Genomic DNA, 15,160 nt, shown 5'->3' with positions numbered 1-15,160 from the left:
CAAGTACTTTCCTCTTTTTCATGTGATATAATTTCCACCTACCACATGAATTTCTACCTTTCCTTTGAGTTTTTACTTCCCATGTGATATAATTTACAGCTACCACCAAAATAATTTTGAATTTGGTATTTGGTGGTAAGAAACTTTGGTTTGCACCTTGGATTTGGAATCTCAAATTTTTTGTTTTTTCTTTTGGAAAACAACTTTGTTTTCTATAAAATGGTCCCCCTTCCTTGTCCATTCTTCATTCTAACTTTTCTTGAGTGAAGTAAGTGGGTCTTGAGTTTCTGGAGCCCTTTTCTTAAAGTTCTCCTTCTTGTTCTTGAAGTTCTTCATCCTGTTCTTGAAAACCTTCATCTTACTCTTGAAGATCTTCATCTTACTCTTAAAGATCTTGAAGATCTTCATCCTGTTCTTGAGGGAGGAGTCATTTGGAGAATTTAATATTCTTATGGGCATTTATGTGACTTGGGAAACTTTCTGGGGTTTCTTGTAAATTGAGAAACTTCTTGGGATTTTTTACAAATTGAGAAATTTTTTGTGGCTTCTTGTGTTTTTTGAAAATATGGCTGAAAAGAGAAAGAGAAAGACTTTGGGAGAAGTCCAGCTTGAGAGTTACAGTAGTTCTTCCCACAGGGATGAGGGCTTGGCCAATTGGTACTCTGGGCAGACTCTTCATACTAGTCGGAATCACATCTGCAATTCCGTATGGGGTTCCTAGGTAAGTCTTTACATTGTATTCATTATTTTGATCATCTTTTATTCTTGCTTTGTTTTTTCTTTTCTTTTTCTTTGTTTTTTTTTTTTTAATATATTCTTTGTTTCCATTAGCATGAGTGGAGGGAACCGCCTACCTTGGCCTTGTATAGCCATCTGAACATGGTTCAGTCATGGCATAGGGTGCTTCCTCGTAGAGTGAAGGAGGTAGTTGATGCATCATACTTGTGCCGCCTAGCCCTTGTAGAGACCCAGAAGTTCAATCCGACACTGGTGGGGTCCCTGATGGAGTGGTGGTGGCCGAGTACTCATTCTTTTAATCTCCCTGTTGGAGAGATCACCATCATGGCTCTATTCTTTTATGCCTTGACGGGCATACTATTTGGGGGTAGACCCATGACCCTACCCAAGATTCTGACTGTCAGGGAGTTCGCAGACTTGACCGGCATTACCATTGCAGCTAGTCAAATACACATCCGTCTAGGGCAGATAAGTGCCCGATGGTGGAAATTCGGCCTGGGGGAGAACCCAGGTAACATGTCACAGGTGGCCCGTTCTTTCTTGCTATTTGCTGTGGGTCAGTGCCTTTTCAGTGACCTCTGAGGGGGAGTAGACATCCGCCTGGTGTTCTTCCTCTGAGATCTTCGTATAGTAGATTCTTAAGATTGGGGTGGGGCCACCTATGCATATCTCCTACGGACCCTAGACTGGTGTCATATGGAGACAGGGACCTCAAGGGGGCAGGCTACATTCTACAGGTAACTTTCCTTCTTATACCCATTTCCTTTCATTCATTTGGATTGCACTTTCTTACTTTAATCTCTTGAAATAGCCTCGGTGCTTTGAGCACTTGGAGACCATAACTCCCAGATTGAGGGACCCATAGACATTCTTCTTCCCTATATCCACGAGGTGGGGGGACAATCAGGTAATCAGGGCTTGGTGCCATCCTCCGAGGACCACTGTTTGTTCTCTTTTGAACGATGTCACTGAGGTATGCCATGTTTGACATTGAAATTCCTTCTATCTCGTGCTGTACTTACTTTTCCTTGGATTTGCAGGTCACCTGAAGCAATTCCATTGCCAGGTATTTCCAGATTCTGAAGGATTCGCATTGGCCAATCACTTATCCAAGAACCGAGTCCTTTTTCAGGGCATTTGGGGCCATGTCTGGTATTTGGGAGAGAGAGTAGTACCCCAGTGGTCGGATATCGAGTCATGCCCCTCTCCCAGTCTTTCCTCACCCACTATGCACTACCCAGAGATCATCCTAGCAGACGAGATGAAGCGTTTGCCTGACGAAATATGGGATGACTCATTTCTTGACCAGGATAGGGACCACAGAGCCTTCCTGGAGGATGAGATAGTATGCACCCCTCTTGATCCTGATGGTCTAGTGGTATGTTGCCCTTTCTTGAGTGTTTCCTTCAACTTCTTTCTTGTTTTGATCTTAACTGATGTTCTTTCAGGGGAGAGTGAGATGTGTAGATCCTTCTACTATTTGGTCGCATACCAGTGTTGTTGATCCTTTACAAGCGGGATCCTCTACCAGTGCAGGTGGGTCTCTCAGAGTTGCTAGCACCCCTTTCCATGGTTTCCCTGCTTGGAACTATCCCAATGCAGCCAACCCCAGTCTCCCTCATCTTCTGGAGTGGAAGATAGATGTAGATGCTTCCCTTTGGCTACCCATTCCTTATAACTATGTAAGTATTTGATCATCTTTCTATTGACTCTAGACTTCCTTTGGCTGATATGCTCTTTCTCAAGTGTCTCCAGAGATCTATTCTGAGATCAGGAGGATGCATTATGGCCTGTGTGAGACAATTGTCGCCAAGGTATTTCATACCTTCCCCATTTTTCCCTTTTGTCCTCTTCTTTCATTATTCTTCTTCTTGATCCTTTCCTATATTCCTTAGGATGTGAGGATTGCCACCTTGGAAAGCCAAGTTAGTTCCTACGAGCAAGAAATTGCATAGCGGGATGCACTGATTTAGGATATGACACAGAGGCTGGAGCAGGCTGGGTTAGCATCCTTGGGTTCCTCAGTACACCATGGGGATGATTTAGAGTATAGTTCAGATGATGACTTTTGACCCATAGGGATTTGTTCTTGTATTTCCTATTAATACAAACACATGTATATTTTTCTTTTTCTTTTTCCCTCCCCCTTGTTTGTTCATCATTTTATTTTAGCATCTTATGAATGAAAACATACCTTTGGTACAAAGAAAAACTTTTCTTTTTGTTTTTTGTTTTTTTGTTTTTTTGTTTTTGTAATGTTTAGGCATAATGAATTCCATAACTTAAGTCAAAATTAGAATAACCAGGATAACGCGAGAATCCAAATTCTTCCTCATTCTATTGCCAAGTGAATTACATGAAAAGAGGAACAATCTTCCTATCATAGATAGGATAGGTAAGTAATAAGGTGGGGAGACAACTCTTGAGGTGGGTGAAAGTTTGCTAATTCCTCTGGGTCCGTCACCTCAAGCTCATATTGTCGGCCGATGTACATGGGCAAATAAAAGAATGTATGAGTCAATCCCATCAATCTAACATAATTGTAGCCAGGGGTCTTCATCAAAAAATCTTTTTGTGGCCTCCCTGGGCACCTCCATGCGATATCTTGCACAGTCCTTTCTTACAAGTACTTCTCCCAATCAATGATAAAGTTGAACTCCGAAACTTCCCTCTTATCCTAGTAGCAAAGAACTTCGAGTGGGCCTCCTATTAATGGCTTAGTTAAGTTCAGTTTCTCAAGTAGCCAAATCTAGAAAATAGCAGGACTCCCTTGATAATGATATAGTCCGATTCTAAGGCCATGGCTCATGTCATCGAATCCCTTGAGTGTTTCTACAAGAACTATAGGGATGATGTCACCTCCCTTCTTCAACTGTTTTACTACCTCAATCAGAACGGACGGTGCACCACATCTGGGAGTGCGGAGAACGTAACGAGCTATCATGCAAAGTAAATAAGCATCCTATGATCTCTGTTGATAGATTCCTCCCATTGGTAGATATTAGATGAAGATCTGGGCCACCTTCAGAATGTCGATCTTCCCATACCTGACAAATTGCTTCACTTCCTCTTCTTTCCATCCGAAGAAGTCCTGAATTTCCTCTGAGCAATCTTTCTTCAAAGATGGTTGGAGCAAACTGTCTTTGGGTGGAGATAACATACAAACATGGAATTCTTCGAAAGTTGGGAAGATCTCTATTAATCCAAACTAAAATACATGCAAGTTGGCATCTCAGTGTTGAGGCAAATGCTGGAGTAATTGGTGATGTAGCTTCACACATCTAATCAGTCGAGAAATGACACATTTATGGATTCCAACAATCTTGGCACCCTCATGCTCATGTCTAAGGTCCATTTCCTCAACGTCTCATCCAATGAGCTCATGACTTTTCCTAAAACCATCACAAACAAAAGAGATATAATGATTTACCAAAGCATTACTCATTAGCTAATGACTCAAACAAGCCTTTACCACTGTTGTATTAAGCTCTTATTTTTTTACTGATCAAGGGTGGGGAATAGACTGGCTTTGATAAACTGGTGCCAGGTGACGATTTTCTTTTAGGAGATAGAATCTTGGATAAGAGTGGACGGGCAATAGGTGAATGATAGATACGTAATGGCCTTTTATGCCAAATGGCAATTCTTAGGGGATAGAATCCCAGAAAAGAAGTGACGGACCAATGGGTGGATGACAGATACCTAATGGCCTTTCATGCCAAATGGTGATTCTTGGGGAACACATACTATGATGGTCTTTTAAGATACTTTGGTTATTAATTGAGGAACCAATTTATTGCCTTTAAATGGTTGAGACCGCACTTGCACATGTCAAGTTGCCTACGTGTCTCTCGAAAGGAATCAGGTCTGACGTAGTTCATGTTATTCACCCTTTAAGACATAATATTTCTTGAGTTAATCCATGTTGACCAGTCCAGGTATTTCTTTGCCATTGTGGTTTATGAGTTTCACAGTTTTGCCTGGTAGAATTTCTTTAACAGTGAATGGGCCGCTCTAGTTGGGCCTAAATTTCCCTCTTGGGTCATGAATCGAGGTTCTTTGTTCTCGAAAAACAAGTTCACCCTCCTCTATGTGGTGGGGCTTCACATTTTTGTTAAAGGCCTTGGCCATTCTCGTTGATACTTTTTAAGAATATCCATGGCTTTTATACGCCTTTCATCGAGAAAATTGAGTTCGTCATGTCTAGCCTTCACCCGCTCTCCTTCAGGTAGCTGACTATCAAAAAGCACACTTAGGGATGGTACCAAGATTTCCACCGGTAGAACCGCCTCAACTCTATATACCAAAGAGAATGGGGTGGCCCCTATTAAGGATCGTATAGAAGTCTGATATGCCGACAAGGCAAGGGGTAACTTATCAGCCCAATCCTTATGCGTTTCTGCCATTTTTTGCAGGATGACTTTGATGTTCTTGTTGGCTGCTTCCACTGCCGCATTGTTCTATGGCCTATAAGTGGTAAAATGATGCCTTCTAATACCGAACTTTGTGCAGATTTTGTCAATCTTGCCCCAGAAATGGGATCCCTGATCTGATATCAATTCTTGAGGTACTCTATATCGGGAAATGATATTTTCTTGGATGAATTTGGCTAACTTAGCAGACATGAGGACCGCATAGGACTTAGCTTCTACCCACTTGGTGAAATAATCAATGGCTACAAAGATGAACTCGTGACCATTGGATGCTTTGGGGTTGATCTTTCTAATGATGTCGATGCCCCAAGTAGAGAATTGCCAAGGTGAACTGAGTGAATGCAGCTCTGTTGGCAGGATATGTATGCTGTTACAAATATTTGACACTTGTGGCGTTTCTTGACAAAGTCCACGCAATCTGCTTCCATTGTGTTCCAATAATATCCCAGCTTGAGGATCTTCTTAGATAACATCTTGGCATTCATGTGGGTCCACAAAGACCTTGATGAATTTCTTCCATGATGGTTGTAGCTTGTTCCTCATCTACACACAACAACTGTATTCCGTCATAGGATCTCTTGTATAACAGATCCTCTTGAAGAATAAACTGGATGGTATATCTTCTCAAAAACTTATTTTCTCTGTTAGTTGCTTTAACCAGGTACTTCCTTTCCTTGACGAAATCCACTATGTGAGCGAACCAAAACTGACCATCCATAGTGAGAGAATTCACTGAATTCTGATAAATGGGCCTGCTTCTTTGTTCTACCAAGAATGGTTAGACCCTAGCTATAGGGTTGCATTCTACCATGGAAGCCAAGGTTACGAGGGCATCAGCAAACCTGTTGTTTTCTCTTTGGAAGTATTCGAATGAGATCTTCTTAAAATGTTCAATCACTTATTCTAGATGTTCTTGATATGGCTTCAGCTTTTTATCTATGATTTTTCACTTTCCTTACGTTTGACAAATGACAATAGATGAATCTCCATACACCTTGATCCTTTTAACCCTAATGGTCAGGACCATTTCTAGTCCCAAAGCACAAGCTTCATATTCAGTAATGTTGTTGGTACAGGGGAAATTGAGGCAGAATGATGAAGGCAAATAAAGACCGTCAGGAGTGACAAGCAATATTCCCGCACCACATCCCTTCTGATTGGCTGCTCCATCAAAAAATAACTACAATTCATTAACTGTGTCTTCTTCATCTATTGCTGCAATTCCTTCATCAGGAAAGGCATCATCCAAGGATCTTCCATCTTCTGTGGGGTGGGTAGTCAAATGATCGGCTATGGCCTGCCCCTTGATAGATTTCTAAGTAATATATGTGATGTCAAATTCTGATAGTAAAAGCAACCAAAGGGCCATCCTTCCTATCAAGGTTGGTTTCTCGAAGAGGTATTTGATGGGATCCATCCTTGAGATCAAGTGCACAGGATAGGAAACCATGTAGTGTCGTAACCTTTTTGTTGCCCAAATCAACACAGCACAGGTTCTTTCCAAAGATGTGTACTGTCTCTTATATTCTAGGAACTTCTTGTTGAGGTAATATATGGCATGCTCTACCCCCTTTTCTGTCTCCTTTTGTGCTAGCAAAGAGCCCATGGAATACTTTTCCACAGACAGATACAACAGAAGAGTTTCTCCTTCCACCAATGGTGTCAATACTGGTGGGTTCATGAGGTATCCCTTGATCTTGTCAAAAGCTTGTTGGCATTGGTCATTCCATTCCATGGGCTGATCCTTCTTTAGCGGCTTAAAAATTGGTTCATAGATTGTAGTCAACTAAGCTATGAATCTACCAATATACTAGATGTGACCCAAAAATTCTCGTATTTGCTTCTTTGTTCGAGGCATGGGTATTTCTTGAATTGCCTTGATCTTGATAGAGTCGACTTCAATACCTCTCTCACTCACCAAGAATCCTAACAAATTTCCTACTGTTGCCCCAAATACACACTTTTGAGGGTTCAACTTTAGCTGATACTTCTTGATTCTTTCAAAGAAACGCCTTAGCGCTAGAATATGCCCTTCCTATCTTTTGACTTTACTATTATGTCATCCACATAGACTTCCACATCTTTGTTTATCATGTCACGTAATATGGCCATAGTTGCTCTTTGATAAGTTGCCTCGGCGTTCTTCAGTCTAAAAGGCATCACCTTGTAACAATAGGTTCCCCATGGAGTGGTGAAGGCTATCTTTTCACGATCTTTTGGGTGCATACTTATTTGGTTGTATTCTGAGAATCCATCCATAAATGATAACAAAGCATGCCCCGCCATATTATCCACCAATACATCAATGTGAGGTAATGGGAAGTCATCTTTGGGGGGCTCACTTTTGTTAAGGTCTCAGAAGTCCCCGCACATTCATACCTTGCCATCTTTCTTCGGTACTGGTACAATGTTGACCAACCATTGGGGGTATTTCACAACTTGTAGAAACCTTGCATTCCATTGCTTCACAACTTCTTCTCTGATCTTCTCACTCCATTCTGGCCGCATTCTTTGGAGGTTCTGTTTTACTGGCTTTGCCTCAGGGTAGGTCAACAATCGATGCTGCACGATGTTGGGGTTGATACCGAGCATATCCTCATAAGACCAAGCAAAGATCTCAGCGAATTACTTCAAAAGACTAATCATCTGTTCTGCTTCTTTGTCATTAAAGGCAGTGCTAATTTTTACCTCTCGAAAGCATTAGTCGGTTCCTAAATTAATAACTTGAGTATCCTCACGAATGGGTTGGGCTTTCTTTAGTTTGTATTATTTTATTGATTCTTGATATTTATTAAGATCATCATCAGAAAAAGGAGGGCAAGTCAAACTTGGAATCAAAAATTTCATTCATGAAAGAAGGAGTAACAAACTCGACATACAAGGACTCTGGAATCTCCTCAAGAGGGCAGGCTGACATGAAATCATATACAACAGACTCGACTACAGACTTGATAACTGGCTTGATGCTTTTTCTAGGGGTATTCAGGCTGGTTGATTCAATAGCATGAGCAAACTTAAATTTTTCTCCAATGCTTGTCCAGTTTAGGAGTGGTTCAATGGCTTGATGGATGAGGGGGTGTGGCAAAGGGCATTCTTCTCCTTCTGAGAAAGTTACAGCTATTTCTTCAATCGTCCAATGGTTCCTCTGGACAGGTTCCCACTTCTTCGTGAATACTAGTTGATCAATCTCGTGCTCTCGGAAGCCAAACTTTCTGAGGGGTGAAGATTGGTGGAGACTACTCAATCCCTTTTTTATGAAGTCCATCTTTTCGAGCCTATTCAGGGATGCCATTCTGGTGCCTTGGTCACATCTTTGACCACCTTCATGACTCTTCCCGTTGCAGTTGGTTCAGGCACAATACATACAGAGCATCATTCTCTGTGCTCTTCTTTGCTTTGCTTATGTACTTCTTCCTCTGAAAGGACGAGGCTTGAGCTCATGTAGCTTTCGGGCTCTTGGCTCTTATAGGAGGGAGCAAATGTAGCCTTTAAAATCAATGGGAAGCGGCAGACTCCAGGTGAGCCTTATCTTCTTTTCCCATTCTCTTTTCAAGAGGACTCAAGGACTTGGTGCCTCCTTTGATTGGATCAATGTTGTAGGGTCACTTGAGGAAGACCCAGTCTCAATCAATGCAATTTCTACTATCCCAGTGATGCAACTGTCTGGATCACTTTCATTGACTAGCATTTTCTGTTGTTCCACTTCATGAGTCACCTAGTGTGTGGTTATTCATATTAGTAGACATTAGCCACTAGAATACCACAAGATTAAGAGATACATGCAATAGTAAGTGCCTCTCAGGTACAAGAAAATTAACTACCATAAATTCTCATTACGAAATACAATTGGCAATAAATCAATTTAGAAATTTTTTTGGATCAATGTTGAACACAATTAATTATTTATATTTATATTTTAGTTCTAATCTCCATCAAAATATACAATGCAGTAACTTGATGCAAACCCCTGAAGGAGATTTTTGAACTTAGATCAGGAGAAGATAAAATAAGCTTTAAAGAAAACTCAAATCAAATAAAGAATTTTTAAGAAACGTTTCTTTAGTAAAATTGATGTAGCCCAATTGCAACCAAGCTCAATAACTCAGACTTTGCAGAGATCTACCCACATCAAGGCCCACTCCTACAAAGTATATTTGGCCCTAGACCAAGGTATGATCAAACCCCAACAACATTGTGGACTAAGCTATGAAAAAGCACCAAAGAAGTTGTCTCAAACAAACTTAGTCAAATTCACAATCGTTGGTTTTAATGAGACTGATACATTTCGCATTGACAGTCATTTTTTGTAATAATGGACAAGTTGTAAGATCACACCACTTGGCAAAATCACAATCATTGATTTCAATGAGACTCAACTATAAATATGATGGTAATGGCAACCCTAAATGCACAAATGAATTTAGAATTTATATTGAGTGATTACGAAAAAGTCTCTCCTCATAAGAGTTTCGTCATTGAAGAAGCTTCTTTCATCAGCCGATGATGGGTTCAAGTGCTGCTTTCGTTTGGAGGATTTTACCTTTGTGAATCTATAGGTAACCCAAAATCCTCTCTATTGATTGTTTAGAAAATCCCTAACGCACATGATGAGGTATTTTTAAGGATTAAATTTTGATTTGACATTTTGTATTCTTAATAATTGCTATCATGGCTGATATTTTCAATAATTAGTATCATAGCCACCCAAATGTTAGGGTTTTGCCCTTATAATGGTAGAGATTGTCTCCCCTTTGTGCATCATTCATGTTCTTCATAAAAATTAGGATTTTTTTCGATTCTGATGATGAAAGTGATAAAAAAAAAAAAAATGTATTTCAAGAGTACAGTAATAATCCAATCTTCAATTTAAAAATAAAATAAAAATGTACAACTTATTCTATACCAGATCTATTCCTTATTGGTTGAAACATGGTTGCCATGGCTATGGGTTTGTCTATCAAACTGATTTATTAAAGGGGAAAAAAAAAAACACCATCTCTTCTGCAAGCCCATATGGAGGTTGTAGTGATGGTGCAAATCTTTCACTTGACAATTTTGTCCTTTCTTCTTTATTATCATTTTTTCATTCTTTTTATTTTTTAAAGTTGTTGGTACCCTTCATATTTTTTGAATTTTTATAATACTTAAATGCTCTGTAAATTTAATTCCTCTATTACTCTAATATCTCACATCCTTTCTTTATCTCTCATACTTTCTTTTTTCTATAGAAAGTCTTACCCCTCTTTCTTTCTCTCTGTCTCTTAAATGTTCATATCATCCTTTCCATCTGAAATATTTTTTATAATATATTTTCTCAATCAATTCCTTATCCTTCCATCCTCAATCTATATATTTCTAAATATTACCTAAAAAATATAAGGAACTCAATATTCGGTAGAGCTTTCTTAAGAAAGCCACACTGTGATTTATCTTCCTATATTGACCAATATTGAGTATCCCAACATATAAGGGAACTCAAAATTTGGTAGAGCTTTCTTAGGAAAGCCACCATATGATTTGTCTTCTTACCATTTCTGTTCTTAAGACAACTCATTGTACACCTCATCATCTTTATCTCCTTAGTCGCCTAAGGCTATCCATTGCATTATTTAAACTTTAACTATCGTACAAAGGTAATTAATGAAAAACAGAGAATCAATTTTCTATTAAAGCCACCGTATGATTTATCTTCTTACCATTTCTATTCCTCAGACAACTCATTGTACACCTCATCATCCTTATCTCCTTAGTAGCTGAAGGCTATCCATTGCATTTATTTATACTTAACTCTTGTACAAAGGCAATTAATGAAAAATAGAGAATCAATTTTCTATCAACAATGTGTGGTAATAATAGATTTCGTAGCTTCGTCTACCATCATGAGATTAATATAGGTTTGCTAGGTCTTTATAAGAAATACTAGAATTCAAATCCAAAATTCATTAATAACAATTTCATATACACTTTTAAAAATTTTCTTCGTATACTAAGTCCCCATAAGTTAAAGATGATAAATAACATATTGTATATTTATATTTTTCAGTTATACGTTTAATTTAAGATGATAGATGTCAAATATAATAGATAGGTTGTAGACTTATGGTGGGTCTATGAAAAGTTCAAAATTTGTTCCATATATTTGTTATGATTTAATTTTGCATAGTATTAAGTTTATCTAATTAAGAAAATGTTTTTTAACATACATCTTTTTAGTGGCTGGCCATGGTTGCATTAACATGTTGCTGAATCTCTATGACAAAGATGGATTTAAATAAAACAATTATTTGGAATACTTGAATCTCTATACATGCAGTTTCAAGGGCTAGATTTTTACCTTTGACTGCATATTCATAGTTCTGAACATATAAATGATATCTTCTAATATAGCTTGCATGCTGGTCAGACACATGAATTTTTTCAAGCATTCATGAAAGCCAGTAAAAAATAGTGATAAATAGATTAGCAATCAGATCCTGTGGAGTTCTTGTCATGGATTATAAACACACTAAATGCAAATCTTAGGAGTTTAAAGAAAAACAACAAAAACATCTACAAGTACTCTCAAGGTTTCACTATTGTTTGATGTTATTTGTTAACTCAATTGTTGTCACAGAACTCTTGGGTTTATATCTATTCTCGTGAGATTTTTCCTTCTTTCTTCTAGACATGGATCTGCCTATAGTAAGCGATGCATCCAGAACAAACTTTGATTAGTATCCGAAAGAAAATGATATGTTATACATAATTCTGACATTGTTTTGTCCAATGTTGTTCATTTGGTTCAGTTATGTAAAATCAAATTGAGAACCTATGTTTTTTTTTTTTTTTACTTAACAAAAGAAAAATAAAAATGGATTCCATATTTCTAATTCAGTTACCATACTAGGAATAAAAATAGTAAGTATTTGTACTTATTTCTGTGTGAAAATTTCAAATATTGGGATAGGATATATTGTGCAAGGTAGATATTGCAAATGGTTTTCTTTTCTTTGTAGACCCAGCACAACCCAAGGACCAAGACCGTTGGCCAATAATTTCTTTTCTATATATATAAGCACAATATAGCCTACGGACCAAGACTGAAAATATTTGTTATGTTCCTTCTTATTTCACCCACCATTTATTTTCCCCTTAATATTTAAGCACCCCCCTTACATGTATCTCCTTCTCTCTCTTTCCTAACTTAAGCCATCAACCAAAAATTCTCTCTCAAATGCATATTACAATCCTAAAGTCTCTTTTTAACTCTCTCACATAGGATATATCTATCCCCCTTCTCAACCAATTTACTCACTCTCTCTCTCTCTCTCTCTCTCTCTCTCTCTCTCTCTCTCTCTCTCTCTCTCCCTCTCTCTCTCGCACTCACGCGTGTGCGCTCCACTTTTCCTCTCTTTCCCTCTCTCCATAATCTCCTTTTCCTATGTTGGTGAATGATATCTATCCCCCTTCTCAACCAATTTACTATCTCTCTCTCTCTCTCACTCTTGTGTGGGCACGCACTCAGGTGTGCTCCACTTTTCCTATCTTTCCCTCACTCCATAATCTCCCTTTCCTATGTTGGTGAATGATACTCTGGGAAAGGAATTTTATCGACCAAAGCTAACTGGAAAATTGAGGTAGTTAACTTAATTATGGTTTGTGTGTATAGTTACATTCACATTCTTGACATCCTTCTAGAAAGAAGATCCCTTCAAGAAAGCATTTCATGTCATTTTGGGATTTTTCTTTTAATGGCTGGATATGTGTGCTTGGTATAGATGTATTGCAAAATATTAGTAGGAGTCCATTGTAAGGGGGTAGATGACTTGTAGGTTGATCATGTTATTTGCATTACTATAGGACCACAAAAATTTTGAAATTTAAAAATCTTGTTAAAAGTGAAATCTAATGGTATGTTATGTAAATGCTGATTGGAGAGTTCCGATTATTTATTAATATGGAGTTATTATTTAGGAAAAAAGATCACTGCCAAGTTACACACCCCTACACCCAGCCGCTTGGGGGTGGGGGTGGGAGTGAAAGACTACATGCCCCTTGGTTGTATGCTTGTGCGCCTCTCGTGGTTGGTCCCTGTGCTGGTGCAGTAGCCATGCAACTAGTTAGCCATGAAACCTGCTTGAAAGACACCTATTAGTTGCTACATACCTAGGGTTGAATTATGAAAAAGAAAAAGGCAAACCAAAATATGGCCAATCCGATTGGTGAACATCTATTTTCATAAATAAGAGATACATATTATGTGGTTTTAGCCATTTTGAGCCATGTGGAGATCTGATTTCTAAACCAAGACAATGGTTAGGAAGGAACTCTCATTGATTAACTACGTTATAACATCATGGTCATCCCTATCACATGGCTAAGTAAATTGACACTTTTATGTTTGTATTTCAATGACCAAAATGAATTTATCTAGCAACTATCAAAGTTGAATTGCCAATGAATTTTCAATAGTCATATATCTATGTAGGAGAATTAGATGGGACCAGAACTTTCCAAATTAATAGATGATGATGTAGAACTCTGCCTTGTGTCTCCACTTTGGGCTGGCATATAATTCATGGAAAATTAGCAACTGATGATCAAATTAGATCTCACTAGGGTTGCTCTCGCTTTTGCGATGTTCTCTCTGCATGGCTGATTCGGAATCTCTCACTCATATATTTCTTGATTGTAGTTTTTCCGGTGAGATCTAGAAGGATATTTTGAGATTTTTTTATCTTCATTGGCAAGGATTCCCATCTATTCAAGAAGAGATTTTTCCATGGTGGAAAAGGACACATAGCTCTGTTCTGATTAATCAGATATCGAATCTAGTTTTACTTAATATCTTACATCATATTTGGTTCGAAAGAAATTGTCTCTATCATGATAGCAGCTTTCGTACATCCTAACTTGTGGTGAAAGCAGTTCTAACTGACTTGTATGCTCCATTGGTTGTAAGCCTAGGGAAAGTTAAATCGGAGAAAGAGCTAGTTCTATCCTCTTCCTTGCGATTGATGAGGGAAAGTCCATCTATTCAAGAGCTTTTTTCATGGTGGAAAAGGAAACATAACTATGTTTCGATTAATCAAATATGGAATCAAGTTTCACTTAATATCTTACATCATATCTAGTTTAAAAGAAATCATTGTTGTCATGATAGTAGCTTCCTTACATCCCGACTTGTGGTGAAAGAAGTTCTAAATGACTTGTATGCTCTATCAGTTGTAAGCCTAGCGAAAGTTAAATCGGTGAAAGAGTTGGTTGTATCCTCTTCCTTGCGGTTGACGAGGCAAGTCCTAAACCGACGCAAATCTTGGAGTTAGAGTGGATACTCCCTGTGAGTGGATGCATCAAGATTAATATTATTCCTCGCTTAGGAACCTAAGGTATGCTAGAGTAGGGGACATTTTCGGGATCATGTGGGGCGTCCTATAAGGTGCTTTTCTTCTTTCGAGGGAATTACAACTAATTATGATGCGGAATTCGTAGCCTTTTTTGCAGCGATTCAAATTGCTAATGACCCCAATTATCATGGATTGAGTTTGAATACGATTCCCAAGCAGTTGTCTAGTGTATTCAAAAGCAGATTATTATATGGAATTTTAGGCAAAATTGGTTGTCCTTGTTGAGATATTTGAATAACACTCGAGGGAGTAATCTTCACTGCTTTAGAGAGATTAATATGGTTGCGGATAGCCTAGCGAAGCATTCTATAGCAACAAGATCGTTGACTATATGGAATGATGCTCCCAGATTCACATACAATGATATTGATTGGGATGCCACTAAGAGACCACGATTCAGATTCAAGTGATATGCTGATTCTCCTCCTCTGTTGATGGCAATGGCGAAGGTAGAGCAGGAGGCTAGGTCAAAGTTCTCTAGTCCAGGTCTCTTCTTTTGTTGGAGGCAATGGCGAAGATGGAAAGGATATTTGGTTTTTGTTTTTTGTGTGCCAAGTCGATATCTCTGTACTCTATTCTTTCGAATTAATTTATTCTTTTTGA

At 38.5% G+C, this 15,160-nt stretch overlaps 1 long non-coding RNA gene across 1 annotated transcript; it reads left to right on the top strand.

The window, feature by feature from the left end:
* Window positions 1-9,596: 9,596 nt before the first annotated feature.
* Window positions 9,597-15,160, top strand: LOC122064428. Its single transcript, XR_006135701.1, has 2 exons — window positions 9,597-9,727; window positions 14,376-15,160. It is a non-coding gene; the product is annotated as an uncharacterized LOC122064428 (long non-coding RNA).

This window comes from Macadamia integrifolia, unplaced genomic scaffold, assembly GCF_013358625.1.
Source record: "Macadamia integrifolia cultivar HAES 741 unplaced genomic scaffold, SCU_Mint_v3 scaffold1645, whole genome shotgun sequence".
In the NCBI taxonomy this organism is placed as follows: Eukaryota; Viridiplantae; Streptophyta; class Magnoliopsida; order Proteales; family Proteaceae; genus Macadamia; species Macadamia integrifolia.
Note: the sequence above shows the minus strand (reverse complement) of the source record. Positions and strands in the feature narration are given on the sequence as shown.